This window comes from Ranitomeya imitator, chromosome 3, assembly GCF_032444005.1.
Source record: "Ranitomeya imitator isolate aRanImi1 chromosome 3, aRanImi1.pri, whole genome shotgun sequence".
Lineage (NCBI taxonomy): Eukaryota > Metazoa > Chordata > Amphibia > Anura > Dendrobatidae > Ranitomeya > Ranitomeya imitator.
Window position 1 is genome coordinate 803,000,800 of NC_091284.1, and position 17,746 is coordinate 803,018,545.

Genomic DNA, 17,746 nt, shown 5'->3' on the forward strand with positions numbered 1-17,746 from the left:
TTTCTCCTCTTGCGCCCAGGGGTTTTGGACCCATAGTGTGTCTGAGTGAGCTCCCCATCCCCATGGACTGGCGTCCATTGTGATTATCATGGAGGCCGTGAATGTCCAGGGAACCCTCTGGGGGATGACTCTATTTGTAACCACCATCTAAGAGATTGGAGCACAGAGAGTGGGAGAGTGAGCTTCTGCTCTAACTGTCCGTGAAGTTCTCGGTCATTCTGCAGCACACACCATTGCAGTTCTCTTGCATGGAACTGGGCCCATTTTACTGCCGGTATGCAGGAGGTTAGGGACCCCAACACCGACATGGCCCTTCTTAAAGTCATCTCCGTTTTTTTTAATGTGGCCATAATCATCTGTTTGATTTTTCCTTCTTTTTCTTCTGGGAGGCGACACTCCTGTGCCACGGAGTCTACCGTTATCCCCAGGAAATTCTGGATCATTGCCGGCTCTAGCTTGGACTTCTTGAGATTTAGTTGCCATCCCAGTGTCTGAAGAGTGTCCATCACTATTCTGACCTGCTCCTGACAGTGAGAAAGGTTCTTTCCCACTATCAGGAAGTCATCCAAGTAGGGAATTATTAGTGTCTTTTTCCCTGAGATGTGCTGTGACCTCTGCAATCAGCTTCGTAAATACGCGTGAGGCGGTTGCTATCCCAAAGGGCAGAGCCCTGTACTGGAAGTGATGCAGCTGGGACCCCATCTGAACTGCCACTCTGAGGAACTGACGATCTTGTTGTCTGATTGGGACGTGATAATAAGCGTCCTTGAGGTCGAGGACGGACATGTAGCACTGGGGATAGAGAAGTTTCAGCGCCGATTTTATGGTTTCCATCTTGAATGATGGTATTACAAGAAATTTGTTGAGGCCTTTTAGATTTATAATTGTCCTCCAAGAGTTGTCCGATTTTTTTTTTTAATGAGAAAAAGAGGGGAATAAAATCCTTCCCTCCTTTCCTCTATAGGAACTTCTTCCAAGACATGCTTGTCTAGGAGTGACGTTACTTCCCCCTCCAGACTGTCTTGCTTTTCTTGGGAGGACTGTACCGGGGTCTGCATATATCTTCTTGGAGGCCAGTGGTGGAATTTTAGTTTTAGGCCTGATCCTACGATCTGCCGGATCCATATGCTGGAGGAGATCCTCTCCCAGGCTGGAAGGAAGTGAGAGAGCCTCCCTCCCACCTGAGGAGGACCATCACTGGGAGGGTTTTTTGGTGTCTCTGGGGGACTTGCCAAAATAGAAGCCCTTTCCTCCCCTGGGTCGCTTGTCCAGGTTGCTTCTGTCTCGGTCCCTGTACTGCTGCCTTCTGAATCTTTGGCCTCTCAGAAAGGAGCGACGAAAGGCCTGAAATGGCTGTCTTGGAAAGTTCTTCTTATTATCACCGGCTTTCTCCAATACCTCATCTAATGCCGGTCCGAACAGGAAGTTTCCCTCACAAGGCAAAGAACAAAGCTTCATTTTTGCCTGAGTGTCCCCTGGCCAGCATTTAAGCCATACGGCACGGTGTCCAGTGTTGGCTAACGCTGCTGATTTTGCTGCCAGCCTAGCAGAGTCTGCTGATGCTTCAGCCAGAAACATAGCCGCTGCCCTCATGGTTGGAAGTGACTCTAGAATAGCTTCCCTGGGAACTTTTTGCTCTACCTGTTCCTCCAGGTTGTCTATCCAGATTTTAAGGGATCTGGCGACACAAGTGGCCGCGATAGCTGGCCTTAGTGCTCCTGCTGAGGATTCCCAAGCTGTCTTCAGGGAACTGTCCACCTTCCTGTCCAGAGGTTCTTTTAGAGAACCTAGGTCCTCGAACGGCAGGGAGGACTTCCTGGCCACTTTTGAGACCGCCACATCGATTTTTGGGGCTCTGTCCCAAGATGAGGACGCTTCCTCTTCAAAGGGATACCTTCTTTTTAGGGAGGTAGTTATTTGGGACCTTTTTTCTGGCTTTTGCCATTCCCTTTTAATCAGTTCTTGTATTTGATCGTTAACAGGGAATGACCTCCGTTTTTTCTTTTGTAGGCCACTGAACATAAGTTCTTGGGCTGTCTTTTTGGCCGTCTCATCTACCAGCCCCATGGTAGAGCGAACAGCTTTAATAAGTTTATCTGTAGCCTCTGCTGGAAAAGTGTCTTCCTCCTCTGAGCTACTATCAGAACAGCGGGCCGTATCTGAATCCTGTTCTGACCCCGAGGAATCCCTTAAGGATGCTATAGAGGGGCTGGATCTGTCCCTAGATCTGGCTTCTGTGTCAGATGTCTGTAATGCTCTTATGGATTTAGAGACTTCGGACTGAATCAGAGATCTTAAGCTGTCCGTAAAGGAGGGTGTTTCCTCCGCCACAGTCTGTTTAATACAGTCCTGACACAGTCTTTTACCCCAAGATGACATTAAAGCCTTTTTACATAGGGGACATTCTCTATTTTTAGTCTTCGCCTTATACTTTTTGGGGACCTCCTATACTCCACCCCGCAATGTATGTAAGAAAAGAGGGGAGAGAGGAGATAAGAGAAAAGAACAGACATTAGCATGCTGGACTTTCTCGCAGTTCACTCACCACTCGGACATTCTCAAAGTATGGGTACCGGATCCGGATGTTGACTGGCTTTCTCCGTGTCTCCCAATGAGACTAGGGACCCCCTCCTTGGGATGCCGATCCGTCCGTATACTGTCCGAGCGGCTTCTGCTGCTGCCATGGCGGGTCTGGCTCTTTTCGCTTGAGCGAGACCGCCTCTCCTGCATCTCTTGCTGTGGCATCAAATGCTCTGGTGAGAAACTCTCCATTATACACACCAGCACACAACAAGAGTAGTCACCTTCAACCTGGCCTGGTTCAGTGACACAGGGCAGCGCAGCTGGCTTGTTTAAATAGATTCACTTTTTTTTTTTTTTTATATGGATCACCTGGTTGATCCTGCCTTACTGGTCGCTTCAGTGATCAGGTGTATGAACGCACCTGTCATGAATGATTACCTGGCCTGCACCACTTCCGGTGCTCCTATATGTAATCAATCACCTGGTTGATCCTGCCATCGCTAGCGCAACACCTGCACTGTAAAGAACATGCCAGAGCGCGCATCCGGCAACCACATCCGGTGCGCGCTATCAGATCCACAATATATACCTGGTTGATCCTGCCGTCAGGCTCTGAGTGCCTTACTTCCGGTGCACGCTCTTTAATCAACTACACCACCTAGTTGATCCTGCCATCTAAATCCACCGACGGCCTATGTACGCATCCGGACTTACTTCCGGTGCGCGCTGCTGAATTATGCTCCAGGCGCGCATCACTTCCGGTGTGCGCCGCCTTTTTCGGTCCCCCTGCCCCTTAGCTCCTTACCAAAGTTCCGGGCGCATGTGCGTACCTTCACTTCCGGGTACCCAGCGCTGGCTAGAGGGAGATTTCAGTGCCGACGGTGTCCATGCAGATGTCAGCCAGCACTTTACCCTCAGCGTCTCTCATCGCCAGACATCGCTTCCATGCCCAGGTACTGACCAGGAAGGAGGGATAGGGATCTGCTTTAGAAGCTCAACAGGGTGGGCCCCAACCCCAACCTCCGAGGAGACTTACTTAGCCCGGGCACCGATGTGCCTCACGGGCTGCATGGCCACCAGTAGTCAACAGGGGGGGCACCATAAAGTGACTCCCGTGGACAGGCAGGATTTTTTAACTCGACAGGGGGGAAAGCGCACCTGCGGCCCCCGTGGAGAATCTTCACCCGGGCGTTCACCTCACGGGCTGTGCCCATGCTTCGCTCAGGGGGGGCATGGTATACATTGACCCCCAAGGCGACTACGGGTACCTGGTGACGGGTGCAGCAGACCAGCGCCTGCCCAAATCCACCCGACCCAGATCCCGGCATCCTCTTCTGTCTTCATCAGAAGTCTTCCATCTTGAGGGTTCCCTGTCAAGGACAGGAAACCAACTGATGTGGAGAGAGGAGCTGCCCCTTTTATCTTGAAGGTTTCCTGTCCTTGATGGGCGGATCCCCTCTCTCGTGGTGCCGTCATGTATGATGGAAAAAAACCAATAAAGAACAACAGAAGGTACACATATGTTACCAATATATAAATTTATTAAATACCCATATTATAAATACATATACAGCAATATGAATAAAGCTATAACATACAAACATATAAACATGACAATACCCTATACCTAGGGGAGGAAATAGGATTGGCTATGTACTATAGGAAAACCGATTGGGCCACATAACCACCCAATACAAAACACCACGTCTGTGGGTAGAGCAACACTAGCAGAGAAATATAATAATAACTCCCAGGGATTACATACTATTTATCAGTAGGTATTGTGGCACATCCAAATGTATCAGCTGGAACCCACACACATTATAGTGCATCTGAAAATAACAATGTCCACAAGGGACAAGTGTGGGTAAATCTAGCCAGCAGTTCTGTACCATCAACCTGGAATACCACCAAAAAATACAAAACCAGTCCCTAGGAGAGGCTCACCCTAAGATATAGACAGAACTACTGCCTAGTGGTAGAGTAATACCAGTGCCTCCAGCTGGTAATATCTATATATATAATTGCCTAAGGGTTTTTCTGTCTGTCTGTCTGTCTTTCTGTCTGTCTGTCTGTCCTGGAAATCCCGCGTCTCTCATTGGTCGAGGCCTGGCGGCCTCGACCAATCAGCGACGGGCACAGCAATGAAGATGTCATAAAGGACGTAGAAATCCCACGTTTCTGATTCAGCGATGGGCACAGTATCGACGTAGATGTCATAATGGTTGCCATGGCGACGATGATGTCATAAAGGTTGCCTAACGATGCCGAAGTCCCTGGGTAACCAGGGTAAACATCGGGTTAGTAAGCGCAGGGCCGCGCTTAGTAACCCGATGTTTACCCTGGTTACCATTGTAAAAGTAAAAAAAAAAAAACACTACATACTTACATTCCTGTCGTGTCCCCCGGCGTCAGCTTCCCTGCACTGTCAGTGCTGGCCGGAAAGCAGAGCGGTGCTCTGCTTTACGGCCGGCGCTGACACTGGGGGACGCAGGGAAGCTGACGCCGAGGGGACGCAACAGGAATGTAAGTATGTAGTAGTTTTTTTTTTTTTTACTTTTACAATGGTAACCAGGGTAAACATCGGGTTACTAAGCGCGGCCCTGCGCTTAGTAACCCGATGTTTACCCTGGTTACCAGTGAAGACATCGCTGAATCGGCATCACACACGCCGATTCCGCGATGTCTGCGGGAGATCAGCGACCAAAATAAAGTCCTGATCATTCCCCAGCGACCAACGATCTCCCAGCAGGGGCCTGATTGTTGGTCGCTGTCACGCATAACGATTTCGTTAACGATATCATTGCTACGTCACAAAAAAGCAATGATATCGTTATGTGTGACGGTACCTTTAGGGGTCGAGTTCCCGCTTCTGCACAGGGGGAATCTCGGGCCGTCTCTGCTGCGGTCTCCCATTCTTCTCCTGCCGCAGTGGAACCTGCTCAGCGGAGACGTCGGCCCTTGCGTCTAGCTCAGTCTCACTCTGTGCTTAGGCTTGCTCTTGCTTTTCCAGCTTTTGCCATTAAAGCCAGTGCTGGGCAGCAGCGAGCGGACGCTTTTGGGACCAAGTCCTGCTTTTTCCCTTCTGAGCATGCCCAGGGTGAGATCTCCTGTTGGAGATCGAGGGTCACATGCTCAGATGCTGCAGCAGTTCCCATTGGTCCTCCTGGAAGGTCCTGAAGGTGCTAACTTCTGTGGCAGCTTCCCATTGGTCCTTTATTGGAAGGTCCTGAACGAGCTGCAGCTATATAAGCTTCGCATGACCACACGGCCATGCGCTAGTATACAATTGTATATGTGTGTTTGTTGTGAGTGCAAGTCGTTCATTAAATACCCCTTCCCTATTGTATGACTGTTCACGTAAGGAGAATGGCTGCTACCTAGCACCCGACTAACCACTCAACGTGTTACACATGAATCAGCGTCTATTGCTCGAAAGAGCAGGCCGGAGCGAGCCGTCCCCTCCCCCCAGACGGCGTACGTGCGGGCCGTCATGACAGGGGTTTTGGAGAGGGAGGATAGAAGGGGTGGGAACATATTTAGGGGAGGGGGATAGCATGCATTAGGAGGGGGTTTATAGGGCTAGGTAGGGGGTGGGGTTGGCCAGTTCCCGCTCTGGAGGCCAATAGTGAGTTCCCGCCCGCCCGCCCTGTTTTTTCTTCCGTTTTCTCTTTGAAACGTTTTTGGGGCTAAGTTGCTCCGGGTCATGGTGGCTGGTAGCGGTGGGAGGGGTCCTTGGAGTTGGTACTAAATTGGCCTGGGGGATCCGTCGGGATACGGATTCTTCAGTTGGTGTAAAGTTGGTTTCGGGTCTGGTGGTTTGGGGGGGATCTTGGCAACGGTGGGCCGGATTCCCAGGTGTTAGGTGGACAATGGTAGCCCTTCGGGGTATTTTGGTGCTCCCGAGCCAGGTGGTTGCGGCTGGGAGTAAATTATGGTCTGGTTTTCCTGTCCACTCTATATATTATGTTTTACCACCAGTTTGGAGCTTCAAGGACCTCCCCACGTTACTTTACCGTTAATGTTTGTATGTTTATAATAAAGGGCCACTGTGGCCAATTATTATCCAAGTTTTGAATCCTGTATTTATTGGGGTTTATTTGGGTACTTGGGAGGGGGCCTGAAGATGGGAGGATCCGACGGAGCTATCGAACAATACCAATGTCATGAGCAAAAACAAAGGCGCACCACACAGATGTACATATGGTATACCAACAATATGAAAATATGATACGGGGTGCAAGTGAGGGATAAACAACTATGTGATGCAAACAAATAAACAGGTATCACTCCAATGATGCACACCACATATAAAAATAAGAAACAAGATATTGAAAAAACACAAGATTTTATTGAAACACCACATAAAACATATAAAGACAACAAGCATCAAGCCCTGTCCATAACAATAAATGCAAGGTACAATAATATGTATAAAGCACAATAAATGTACAAACCTGCAATGCTGTAACCCTGCCTATACCCCAGATAAAGTAAGGACTATATATGGTCAGCTGAAAATACCAAGCTGGCTAGAGAATGTACACCCTGCACCACGCTATACGTAGTGATGGGTACCTGACCCAAAAAGGTGCCTGAATATAAACAGTAACCTATGCGGCTCATGGGACACTTATAGGTGTCTTACCCAGACTCACTGGGCTATGAAAATAGTCCCAAAATAACATGCTAACAGCAGAGAAAGGACCGCCAAATAGCGTCCCCAGCAAATGCTGGGATAAAGATTACCCAAGGCAAAAGGGTGGCCAGGAACAGTCCAGGGGTAAACCGGCACGCCAGCAGGACTAGGGACAAAGCAGCCCCATGCGTATCGCCCTCCCAAGTAGGGCTTCGTCAGGGGAAGTGTTTGGTGTGTATCACAAACCTTGTATTAATAGCAGACAAGTAATAAGCAGATATGGACCACCTGTGACAAAAAAAAAAAAAAATACAATGCATAACCAAGGGGTGATCAGTCCCAGGGTAGATGCAAAGGCGCAGGGATATATACCGAGCGTAAATCAATAAGCAGGTAAATGTGCACAGCATTCATGGCAAGTAAAACGAGCAGCAGCCAATAGGCTACACATATAGAATCATAATAATAATAGTAAGCATGCAAGATGTATATAGTAGCCATGCAAGAGCACACACATCCCACACAAGCAGCTCCCGGGGAACAAGCACATAGCACCTATATCACAGGCAGTTACACATCCCCAACACACAATCCCAAACAGGACCCAGCAGATATAGCACACCATCCAAGACATACATAATTACCTGGCAAAAGACGTGTGTAGCAATTAGAGAATTGTTGTATGAAAAATCTTTATTGTCAAAAAATATATATAGACAATTATTACACACATAAATTGCTGTCAGTAAAAACTGAATATTCCACCTGCAGAGAGGCCAGGTATGGGCTGAAAGCGTGCAAACCCACAGGATGGATAAAAGGCCCAGATAAAGTGCATATATGAAAGCAAAAACATATCTCGCAGGTAGAGACGAAAAGTCCCATAGCAGGAAGTAACCTGTTCAACTAAAAAGATGGAAACAAAATAGAGATGCCAAAATGTCCAAACAGGCATCGCATGAGCCAAGGTACAGTTTTGTATATTTTGAAGGTGAAAAATAAGAAATAAAAAATTAAAAATAATTGGAACAAATACCATATCCTAATGTCCCATGAGCCAAAAGTCCCTATATTCTATAGATGGAACCAACATGGCCAAGGCAATAAACCTTGACCCGATAAGGTCTAGTCCATGCCCATGTTACAAAAACACGAGATGACATGAATAGGACAAGTGATGAAAAACCTCTATAGAGAATCTCTCAAATGGCGTCTCCCATCCATAGATGTAAAGTGCATGGTGCAAAATAGACAGTACCAACGCCTGGGAGCCAAAAGGGCCACAAGCTGCCTACCTATAAAATATCACAAAATGATGAACCCCCACATGTTATAGTATAGATAAGCTGTAATAACAAAAAAGGTGCAGAGCCCTAACATAGATGAGACCTAGAAATGATTCCAGTTTGAGTGTATACAACCCATTTAATTTAGCGAGAGCACAACTCCCGATCAAGTGGAATCCTCAGACAGTCCCTCATGAATGACTCAGGAGGCGGAGAAGAAAAACCGGTCCATCCAAACCATATAGTCCATACAGACACCAGACCATGGGGAGGGTGACCAGATGAGACCTCATCCCAGATATCCCGTGAACAGGAGTTCTTCGTTAAGACCTGCTGGGGCAACAGAGGACAAATTGAAAATCCAGCGAGACTCACAACGTAACAGGGATGGATTGAGCGGACCCCCACTGTTAGAAATCTGGACCCGCTCCAGGCACACCACCTTGGTGTTAGTCACCCAACCCGCATGGTGGGTAATATAATGGGCCGCCACAGGAGTGAGAACTTTACCCTTAGAGAGACCATTAGAGGCCAGATTGATTGTGGAGTAGTGCTTCTGCACTCTCCGTCGCAACTCCTGCGAGGTTTGGCCCACATATATGAGTTGACAAGGGCAAACCAGGGCGTAGATAACACACGTAGTCTTGCAATTGATATACGAAGAGAGTCTGTACCGACTCCCATCCCTAGGATGAACAAAAAAATCCCTTGTGGCTCCCATATGTGGGCAGATACTACAACCTCCACAGGCAATTGATCCTCGAAGTTTTACACCCCTATGAGTACTCGTGGTCTGTCTCCTGTAATGGCTCCTGGACAACAAATCCCTGAAATTAGGAGCCCTTCTTGCCACCACTAAAGGCTGTGCACTGACCACATCAGCAGTTTGAAGGTCAGGATATCCCAATGTCTGCGTAGGATTGCCTTAAGGCTGCCCCAGTTATTATTGTAACCCGTGATGAACCTAGGTTTATCATCACGTACCTTGGTTGATGCAAGCAGAAGGGATGTTATGAAGGCAATCTAGTAACACAGTGTGCCAGCAATCAGAGCACATGCAGTGATCTGACAATAACCCAAAAACAATAGAACGAGCTCTGAGACGTGGAATCTCTGTAGACCGCAATACCTGAACCTATCCTAAACACAACTAAAGGCAGCTGTGGATTGCGCCTGACACTACCTATGCAACTCGGCACAGCCTGAGGAACTGACTAGCCTGAAGATAGAAATACAAGCCTAACTTGCCTCAGAGAAATACCCCAAAGGAAAAGGCAGCCCCCCACATATAATGACTGTTAGCAAGATGAAAAGACAAAACGTAGGGATGAAATAGATTCAGCAAAGTGAGGCCCGATATTCTAGATAGAGCGAGGATAGCAAAGAGAACTTTGCAGTCTACAAAAAACCCTAAAGCAAAAAACCACGCAAAGGGGGCAAAAAGACCCACCGTTCCGAACTAACGGCACGGCGGTACACCCTTTGCGTCTCAGAGCTTCCAGCAAAACGAATAGACAAGCTGGACAGAAAAAATAGCAACAAAAGCAAAGAAGCACTTATTTAAGCAGAGCAGCAGGCCACAGGAAAGATCCAGAAGCTCAGATCCAACACTGGAACATTGACAAGGAGCAAGGAAGACAGAATCAGGTGGGGTTAAATAACAAAGCAGCCAACGAGCTCACCAGAACACCTGAGGGAGGAAGCTCAGAAGCTGCAGTACCACTTGTGACCACAGGAGTGAATTCAGCCACAGAATTCACAACAAAGGGAATCCTGGGTGTGGAGTCTAGCTCGTTGAAATGCTGTAGATATGCTCCTATGCGGGTAGTGCCTTTCCTTAAAGCGTTCCGTGAGTCTCAATGGTACGTGGCTGTGGAGGATGACATGGAGTAAGTCAAGAGAATGTTATGCATATTTTCATTTAGAGACTCAATATAACTCCTGCACTCCTCCAACGTGCCTACCCAAATGAAAAAAAACATCATCGATATATCGTGACCAATGGGCAGCCTTATTCCTGAAAGTCAATGATGGGTTTTTACTGACAGCAATTTATTTTTTGACAATAAAGATTCTCTAATTGCTACACACGTCTTTTGCCAGGTAATTATGTATGTCTTGGATGGTGTGCTATACCTCCTGTCTCTCCGGACAACTGCTGGGTCCTGTTTGGGATTGTGTGTTGGGGATGTGTAACTGCCTGTGATATAGGTGCTATGTGCTTGTTCCCCGGGGGCTGCTTGTGTGGGATGTCTGTGCTCTTGCATGGCTACTATATACATCTTGCATGCTTACCATTATTATGATTCTATATGTGTAGCCTATTGGCTGCTGCTCGTTTTACTTGCCATGGATGCTGTGCACATTTACCTGCTTATTGATTTACGCTCGGTATATCCCTGCGCCTTTGCATCTACCCTGGGACTGATCACCCCTTGGTTATGCATTGTATTTTTTTTTTTTTTTGCCACAGGTGGGCCGTATCTTCTTATTACTTGTCTGCTATTTATACAAGGTTTGTGATACACACCAAACACTTCCCCTGACGAAGCCCTACTTGGGAGGGCGATACGCATGGGGCTGCTTTGTCCCTAGTCCTGCTGGCGTGCCGGTTTACCCCTGGACTGTTCCTGGCCACCCTTTTGCCTTGGGTAATCTTTATCCCAGCATTTGCTGGGGACGCTATTTGGCGGTCCTTTCTCTGCTGTTAGCATGTTATTTTGGGACTATTTTCATAGCCCAGTGAGTCTGGGTAAGACACCTATAAGTGTCCCATGAGCCGCATAGGTTACTGTTTATATTCAGGCACCTTTTTGGGTCAGGTACCCATCACTACGTATAGCGTGGTGCAGAGTGTACATTCTCTAGCCAGCTTGGTATTTTCAGCTGACCATATATAGTCCTTACTTTATCTGGGGTATAGGCAGGGTTACAGCATTGCAGGTTTGTACATTTATTGTGCTTTATACATATTATTGTACCTTGCATTTATTGTTATGGACAGGGCTTTGTGCTTGTTGTTTTTAATTATGTTTTATGTGGTGTTTCAATAAAATCTTGTGTTTTTTCAATATCTTGTTTCTTATTTTTATATGTGGTGTGCATCATTGTAGTGATACCTGTCTCTTTGTTTGCATCAGCGTCTATTGCTGTGACCGCCAGTGCGGCGCCACACGCCAGTAGTGCGCTTCCTAACCCACGTCCGGGTGCTTAGTGGTGTCTGCTAGCACGGCATAGTTCGCACTTCGGTGCTCTAACTTTACCTAACACACCCAGTTGCGGGTGAATCTTGGGATTGAGTTAGCTGACTCCTTGCTTGCACTCTTTAGTGCGGTATTGCGGACCTGTGGCTTTACAGGGTTCCCTTCCACCGCCATATAGCGCTGCCATTTACTAGCAGCAGGTTTTCACCTGCACGGTGGACCCTGGACTGCGAACGCACCAATATTATTTCACTTTATACTTGGTGCGTTCCGCCAGTCCTAACACTGAGTTTTGTTGGAGAGAATATCTGGAGAAATCTGAGCCTTGAATGCAAGTCTGTACAGGCATAAGGGTACCGTCACACAGTGAAATTTTGATCGCTACGACGGCACGATTCGTGACGTTCGAGCGATATGTCTGTGACGTTCGAGCGATATCGCAATGTCTGACACGCTCCTGCGATCAGGGACCCTGCTGAGAATCGTACGTCGTAGCAGATCGTTTGAAACTTTCTTTCGTCGTCTAGTGTCCCGCTGTGGCGGCATGATTGCATGGTGTAACATATATCGTATACGATGTGCGCATAGTAACCAACGGCTTCTACATCGCACATACGTCATGAAATTATCGCTCCAGCGTCGTAGATTGCAAAGTGTGACAGCAGTCTACGACGCTGGAGCGATATTGTTACGACGCTGGAGCGTCACGGATCGTACCGTCGTAGTGATGAAAATTGCACTGTGTGACGGTACCCTAAGGCTTATAAACTACTAGATGGTGGCCCGATTCTAACACATCGGGTATTCTAGAATATGCATGTCCACGTAGTATATTGCCCAGTCACATAGTATATTGTACAGCCATGTAGTATATTGCCCAGCCACGTAGTATATTGCCCAGTGACGTAGTATATTGCCCAGCCACGTAGTATATTGCCCAGCCACGTAGTATATTGCCCAGTCACATAGTATATTGTACAGCTATGTAGTATATTGCCCAGCCACGTAGTATATTGCCCAGTGACGTAGTATATTGCCCAGTGACATAATATATTTGCCAACCACATAGTATATTGCCCAGTCACGAAGTATATTGCCCAGCCACGTAGTATATTGCCCAGTCATGTAGTATATTGCCCAGCCACGTAGTATATTGCCCAGCCACGTATATTGCCCAGTCACATAGTATATTGTACAGCTATGTAGTATATTGCCCAGCCACGTAGTATATTGCCCAGTGACGTAGTATATTGCCCAGTGACCTAATATATTTGCCAACCACATAGTATATTGCCCAGTCACGAAGTATATTGCCCAGCCACGTAGTATATTGCCCAGTCAAGTAGTATATTGCCCAGCCACATAGTATATTGTACAGCCACGTAGTATATTGCCCAGTGACGTAGTATATTGCCCAGTGACATAATATATTGGCCAACCACGTAGTATATTGCCCAGTCACGAAGTATATTGCCCAGTCACGTAGTATATTGGGCAGCCACGTAGTATATTGGGCAGCCACGTAGTATATTGCGCAGCCACGTAGTATATTGCCCAGCCACGTAGTATATTGCCCAGCCACATAGTATATTGCCCAGTGACGTAGTATATTGCCCAGTGACGTAGTATATTGCGCAGCCACGTAGTATATTGTCCAGTGACGTAGTATATTGCCCAGTGACGTAGTATATTGCGCAGCCACGTAGTATATTGTCCAGTGACTTAGTATATTGCCCAGTGACGTAGTATATTGCGCTGCCACGTAGTATATTGTTCAGTGCCGTAGTATATTGCCCTGCCACGTAGTATATTGGGCAGCCGCACAGTATATTGCCTAGTTACATAGTATATTGCCCAGTGACGTAGTATATTGCACAGCAACATAGTATATTGCCTAGTTACGTAGTATATTGCCCAGTGACATAGTATACAGCACACAGCCATGTAGTATATTGCACAGCGAAGTAGTATACAGGACAGAGCCACGTAGTATATTGCCCAGGTACGTAGTATATTGCCCAGGTACGTAGTATATTGGCCAGCCACGTTTGTCACAGGTTAAAAAAAATTAAAAATAAACACATACTCACCTTTCCGAGGGCCCATTGTAGTCCACGGCAGCTTCCGTTCCCAGGTTTGGTATGAGCGCAGGACCTGTGATGACGTCGCGGTCACATGACTGTGACGTCATGGCAGGTCTTTCTAGCGCAGGGCCTGTGATAACGTCGCAGTCACATGACTGACGTCATGGCAGGTCCTTCTCCCATACCATCTTTGCCATCGGAACCTGCAACGGAAGATGGCAGCCGCCAGCATTAACCCTGTGTTAGCGGTGACCGGAGGGGAGTATGCGGGCGACAGGCACTGACTGCGGGGAGTGAGGAGCGGCCATTTTCTTCCGGACTGTGCCTGTCGCTGATTGGTCACGGCAGCCATGACAGGCAGCTGGTGAGACCAATCAGCGAATGAATAACCGTGACAGACAGACAGAAGGACAGACGGAAGTGACCCTTAGACAATTATATAGTAGATGCTTTTCTCAAATTATTAATTTCTGTTGCTTAGGTTGCTTATTGTAAAGCAACAATTATTTTTATATTGCTTATGCATTGCTTGATTACTGCCCTGATGTAAGATAATTGTCACTGCCTGCTTGTGTGCAATGATGGCAATCACTTTTTGCAGCTTGCATGGCACGCAGAGGCGTAGCTAAGGGTTCAGCTTAGGGGGGGTGAACCATCTGAGTGGGCCCCTAAACCTTGATTACAACTATGGTGGCACACTTTAATCATGGGTATATCAGACAGAGAGAGCGAGACAGACAGAGAGAGCGCGAGACAGACAGACAGACAGAGAGCGCGAGACAGAGACAGAGAGCCAGACAGAGAGAGACAAAGAGAGCGCGAGACAGACAGAGAGAGCGCGAGACAGACAGACAGAGAGAGCGCGAGACAGACAGACAGAGAGCGCGAGACAGACAGACAGAGAGAGCGCGAGACAGACAGACAGAGAGAGCGCGAGACAGACAGACAGAGAGAGCGCGAGACAGACAGACAGAGAGAGCGCGAGACAGACAGACAGAGAGAGCGCGAGACAGACAGACAGAGAGAGCGAGACAGACAGAGAGAGCGCGAGACAGACAGAGAGAGCGCGAGACAGACAGAGAGAGCGCGAGACAGACAGAGAGAGCGCGAGACAGACAGAGAGCGCGAGACAGACAGAGAGAGAGCGCGCGAGACAGACAGACAGAGCGCGAGACAGACAGAGAGAGCGCGAGACAGAGAGAGCGCGAGACAGACAAAGAGAGCGCGAGACAGACAGAGAGAGCGCGAGACACAGACAGAGAGAGCGCGAGACACAGACAGAGAGAGCGCGAGACAGACAGACAGAGAGAGCGCGAGACAGACAGACAGAGAGAGCGCGAGACAGACAGACAGAGAGAGCGCGAGACAGACAGAGAGAGCGCGAGACAGACAGAGAGAGCGCGAGACAGACAGAGAGAGCGCGCGAGACAGACAGACAGAGCGCGAGACAGACAGAGAGAGCGCGAGACAGACAGAGAGCGCGAGACAGACAGAGAGCGCGAGACAGAGACAGAGAGCCAGACAGAGAGAGACAGACAGACAGAGAGAGCGCGAGACAGACAGAGAGAGAGAGCGAGACAGACAGAGAGAGAGCGAGACAGACAGACAGACAGAGCGCGAGACAGACAGACAGAGCGCGAGACAGACAGACAGAGCGCGAGACAGACAGAGAGCGCGAGACAGACAGACAGAGAGCGCGAGACAGAGACAGAGAGCCAGACAGAGAGAGACAGACAGACACAGACAGAGAGAGCGCGAGACAGACAGAGAGAGCGCGAGACAGACAGAGAGAGAGCGAGACAGACAGACAGAGCGCGAGACAGAGACAGAGACCCAGACAGAGAGAGACAGACAGACACAGACAGAGAGAGCGCGAGACAGACAGACAGAGAGAGCGCGAGACAGACAGAGAGAGCGCGAGACAGACAGAGAGAGTGCGAGACAGAGACAGAGAGCCAGACAGAGAGAGCGCGAGACAGACAGACAGAGAGAGCGCGAGACAGACAGAGAGAGCGCGAGACAGACAGAGAGAGCGCGAGACAGATAGAGAGCGCGAGACAGACAGAGAGAGCGCGAGACAGACAGAGAGCGCGAGACAGACAGAGAGCGCGAGACAGACAGAGAGCGCGAGACAGACAGAGAGCGCGAGACAGACAGAGAGAGCGCGAGACAGACAGAGAGAGCGCGAGACAGAGACAGAGAGCCAGACAGAGAGAGCGCGAGACAGGACAGAGAGCGCGAGACAGAGAGACAGACAGAGAGAGAGCGCCAGACAGACAGAGAGAGCGCGAGACAGACAGACAGAGAGAGACAGACAGAGAGAGCGCGAGACAGACAGAGAGAGCGCGAGACAGACAGAGAGAGCGCGAGACAGACAGAGAGAGCGCGAGACAGACAGAGAGAGCGCGAGACAGACAGACAGACAGAGAGAGCGCGAGACAGACAGACAGACAGAGAGAGCGCGAGACAGACAGACAGAGAGAGCGCGAGACAGACAGACAGAGAGAGCGCGAGACAGACAGACAGAGAGAGCGCGAGACAGACAGACAGAGAGAGCGCGAGACAGACAGACAGAGAGAGCGCGAGACAGACAGACAGAGAGAGCGCGAGACAGACAGACAGAGAGAGCGCGAGACAGACAGACAGAGAGAGCGCGAGACAGACAGACAGAGAGAGCGCGAGACAGACAGACAGAGAGAGCGCGAGACAGACAGAGAGAGCGCGAGACAGACAGAGAGAGCGCGAGACAGACAGAGAGAGCGCGAGACAGACAGACAGAGAGAGCGCGAGACAGACAGACAGAGAGAGCGCGAGACAGACAGAGAGAGCGCGAGACAGACAGAGAGAGCACGAGACAGACAGAGAGAGCGCGAGACAGACAGAGAGCGCGAGACAGACAGAGAGCGCGAGACAGACAGAGAGAGCGCGAGACAGAGAGAGCGCGAGACAGACAGAGAGAGCGCGAGACAGACAGAGAGCGCGAGACAGACAGAGAGAGCGCGAGACAGACAGACAGAGAGAGCGCGAGACAGACAGACAGAGAGAGCGCGAGACAGACAGAGAGAGCACGAGACAGACAGAGAGAGCACGAGACAGACAGAGAGAGCGCGAGACAGACAGACAGAGAGAGCGCGAGACAGACAGACAGAGAGAGCGCGAGACAGACAGACAGAGAGAGCGCGAGACAGACAGAGAGAGCACGAGACAGACAGAGAGCACGAGACAGACAGAGAGAGCGCGAGACAGACAGACAGACAGAGACAGACAGAGAGAGAGCGTGAGACAGAGAGAGAGAGCGAGAGACAGACAGACAGAGACAGACAGAGACAGACAGACAGAGAGCGAGACAGACAGAGAGAGCGCGAGACAGACAGAGAGAGCGCGAGACAGACAGAGAGAGCGCGAGACAGAGAGCCAGACAGAGAGAGCGCGAGACAGACAGACAGAGAGAGCGCGAGACAGACAGACAGAGAGAGCGCGAGACAGACAGACAGAGAGAGCGCGAGACAGACAGAGAGAGCACGAGACAGACAGAGAGAGCACGAGACAGACAGAGAGAGCGCGAGACAGACAGACAGACAGAGACAGACAGAGAGAGAGCGTGAGACAGAGAGAGAGAGCGAGAGACAGACAGACAGAGAGCGAGACAGACAGAGAGAGCGCGAGACAGACAGAGAGAGCGCGAGACAGACAGAGAGAGCGCGAGACAGAGAGCCAGACAGAGAGAGCGCGAGACAGGACAGAGAGCGCGAGACAGAGAGCCAGACAAAGAGACAGAGAGAGCGCGAGACAGACAGAGAGAGAGCGAGACAGACAGAGAGAGAGCGAGACAGACAGAGAGAGCGCGAGACAGACAGAGAGAGCGCGAGACAGACAGAGAGAGCGCGAGACAGAGAGCCAGACAGAGAGAGCGCGAGACAGGACAGAGAGCGCGAGACAGAGAGCCAGACAAAGAGACAGAGAGAGCGCGAGACAGACAGAGAGAGCGCGAGACAGACAGAGAGAGCGCGA